Below are 3,627 nucleotides of genomic sequence, written 5' to 3' on the forward strand. Positions count from 1 at the left end.
AGCGGGGTAGAGGAATTGGTCAACTCATCAGGCTCATGACCTGAAGACTGCAGGTTCGAATCCTGTCCCCGCCTAATCAACGTCAGATACTTGTACGAGTCCCTGATCTCCTAGGATCAGCAGACAGTCTTACTAGCGATGAGTAAACAAAGTCGCTAGGAAAGCTATAGATAGGTATCAAGGCACAACCGAACTGACAAGTAAGTTTCAAAGACTTCCACCTATTAATGTTCTTTTTATTTTTTTGCTGCTCATCTAGCCGTAAGTTATTGACCAGTACCAAATGTGACAACCTTCAATTCAAGTTACAAAACCTTGAATTTGAAACAGAAGTTAGGGTGCTTGATGTACAAGGTCATGATCTTATTTTAGGCATTGACTGGTTGTCAAATTTTGGTCAAATGATAGTTGACTGGAGTAAAGGAATGCTGAAACTCAAGCATAAAGGCAATCAGGATCTTACAAGCAGGCAAACTACCTCGCATTGGGGCCAACATAGTATTCGGTAAGCCTTCTCAAAAGAAAAGGCCCCTATGAATACTAGTCCACTTGTCATTCTTGGGTCCCTACTTCTCAAGAAAAGTCAACTATTGCTTTCCCTGCTTTCAGGAACTTCCAACTAGTCACTTCAATTGCTTTTGATCTCTTCCGTTTCTCTTTGCTTTCCAGTTTCCTTTTATGATCATCATCTCCTTCACTGAAACATGCTTCAAACCACTCACGTTTTGGAAAATCGAATGTACAATCTATCTTCTTATCCCGTAAGGAGCCAATGGAGTTCGAGGTCAGGTGTTACAGACTTCTAGAACAGAGCATTGAATACCAAGTCAAGGTGGATACAGCAGAGAATGCAGATATCTAAAGGCCAAAGCAAGTAGATATAGGTTAGGGTCCACTCGATATATAGCACAAGGTGCAGCAAACGGAAGAGAATTGCCACTACTTCTTGGGTATTGCGATGGACCTTCTTTCAAGTTCTAAGAAGAAGAATACTAGATTGACTCTAGAAGAGAGAGAAGGCTAGATAGTATAGATGATATATGCGGCTTGTATGTATCAATTGACGGGTTTATGTTAGAGGAGAAAAGAGTATCAAGAAGTTCTTCCACTGCTTCCAGTCGGATAAAAAGAAAGGAATAGGGATCCATACCCTTTTTCTCATGACCTGAGGGCTTCTTGTTGTTGGTTGCATTCCACTAGCTTGCTTTCAGTCTTGCCCTTGCCGGAGGCATAGGTTGAGCTTTAGCAATAGCAGACAGTTAGGGAACCCAAGAAAGGAGGAGCGAGCTAAAGAAGGACTATTACTACCACCGAACCCAAGGCAAACGAAAGAAGGTAAACCAAACCATAGCTACCTACGAGTTCAGAGTGGCCAAGAGGATGAATAGGTTATTCTAATTACCATAGGAATAAGGAAGACTCGTTCGCTTTAAAGCAGCAAGACCGGCAAAAGTTTCCTTCCTAACCTGTTGGCTTAGTGAATAGTTCTGCCTTCATTGAAGAAGAGACCTATTTTCCACTTTCAAAGTAGATTCTAGAAAAGCGACCTTAATAAACAACTATTCTTTCCAAGGAAAGAGAGAAAGAAGTCAAAAAGCGGGGGATCGCTTAATAATAAATTCTAACTATTGTTCAAAACTCAAAGTACTAAGATTCAATAGAATGAAATGGTTAACTAAGAATGAGAGAGTGAAAAAGCGGAGTAATAAACAAGGAGTGCCTTGCTATTTATGATGACGAAGAGCTGGTACAAGCCACCTTCAGGAATGACCCTGCGATGAAAGCAATCTGCATCTACATGATTCCAAGATGGTAAAGGATATAAAGTCAAAGTGCTATGGAATGCATGGTGAACAACCTGCGGGAGCACGGTAATCCCAACGAGTAGGATCCAGAGGAACTCAGGCAGAAGTACTGCCTCCTTGATTGGATCGCACATGTCAACTGGCTTTTCAGAGACCTAAAAAGACGAAGCCCCTCTCCTCCCTCTGTAACTAGAGAGGTAGGCAAACCTGAGTTTAGAGCCACCTCGATTCGGGATGTCGGAACACCAATCGGATCGGAAACCTCATCCTAAACTTACTTCGGAATAGGTTCGAGAGCTTCCATTTCAATGTGTCTTTCCAAAAATCTTTAGTACGCCTTTTCCTGGTCAAAAGGTTTGTTTGGGAAAGCTTCTAAATCTAGGGTTCAATGTCCTCCGAAAAACCCCCTGGGGCAGGATAGTAAAGAGCTGATTCTAGGGAAAGCTAGGATTTCACTTTTCTCTCAGCCATCGAGTTGGAGTAGTTAACCTTCTATATGCCGTGGAAGAATACACATAAGCATTAGTTCTTTCCCTTCCAGTGTAAGTGGCAGATCAAACTTGATCTAGTTCCACACATTGCCTTTTCCCTTATATGTCGTGGCAGGCGAGCTCCCTTCTGGTAAAAAGGATTTGAGTGGAAGGTTGAGCGCCCCTTAACGTTTAGAAGTATCCTTTTCAACGGCTAGAAACCTTTTTATTCTATGACGGCTAAGTCGAGGGCAGACACAACAGGTCACGAAGAGCTAGAGGATATAGAGTTCCTATTTACCGGGAACGGAAGGAAACATCGGCTCTTCCGAGATCTTATGTAAGGAATACTCGAAAAAGTAGAGCAAAAAGATCTACAAAACTCTACAAGAAATGTCTTTCCCGCAGAAGACTCTAACTCCTCATAGCATTACGTCAATCTACAAATATCGACGCCAATGCCAACAAGTGCTTTCCTGACTCGAGAACGAGTACATACGCTTTCTCCGATGCTTGCTCTTGTTACGAGCTTCTACCCGACCGATTAGCCCAGAGCACTAATACGCTTTCTTTCCTCGAACAAGTACCTTTCCTTCGAACGAGAATGCCAACTGCTTCCTTCCAACAATCCAATACGAATACGAATGCATGAATGACAGGCCATTCCCCGGAGTAGAGTAGAAATGAATTCATTCACATCTGCTAGAAACCAGAGCCTGAGCTATGAACCGATCTAAGAGCAGACACGCAAGCCTATTCCCATTGTTTTGGGTGGCAGATTCCATATGTTATTTCTCATTGTGAATACAGATTCTTCTTGTACCGTAGTAGCTCGACTGCTTTCCTGACTTGACTTGATAACTGCTTTCGCTTCCCAATCCTAGAGCATCCAAGAGATTCATTTCCACACGCCTGATCCACAGTTTGATTCTTGCCGGTGCCGGCAAGAGATCCTGTTCCTGTTGGGCATGGGATTTTCTAGCTAGAAAAACAAGCGGCGGATTCGATTCTTTCTTTGATAGCAGAATGGGATATTCCACTCTTTTAGATGCGCACCACACTTCATCAGTAGAAAAGCCCGGCGCCTGAAACCCAAGCTCAAAACCACCCTTCCTTTAGTTGGACCGGCATACATATCTTATCTCGTAAGAAACCGGGGAATATTGATTTCGAGTAAGCATCGTATCCTGATCCTGCTATTGATGTAGATTTAGCCAAACCTGAGCCCGCAACTGCTGCCTCTGTAATCGAGGAATATCTCGTCCCGGATTTTCCCTCAAGTATTATGGGATATCTATTATTATTGGCAACTTGTTTAGTTCCCGCAGAAAGAGATGCGCCATAGTATCCCT

General features: G+C 43.0%; 1 non-coding gene across 1 annotated transcript; it reads left to right on the forward strand.

Moving 5' to 3' along the window:
* On the forward strand, nucleotides 1–74 carry TRNAM-CAU (transfer RNA methionine (anticodon CAU)). Its single transcript has one exon. It is a non-coding gene; the product is annotated as a tRNA-Met (tRNA).
* Nucleotides 75–3,627: the final 3,553 nt, after the last annotated feature.

The sequence above is a fragment of the Triticum aestivum genome, chromosome 2B (assembly GCF_018294505.1).
Source record: "Triticum aestivum cultivar Chinese Spring chromosome 2B, IWGSC CS RefSeq v2.1, whole genome shotgun sequence".
Taxonomy (NCBI): domain Eukaryota; kingdom Viridiplantae; phylum Streptophyta; class Magnoliopsida; order Poales; family Poaceae; genus Triticum; species Triticum aestivum.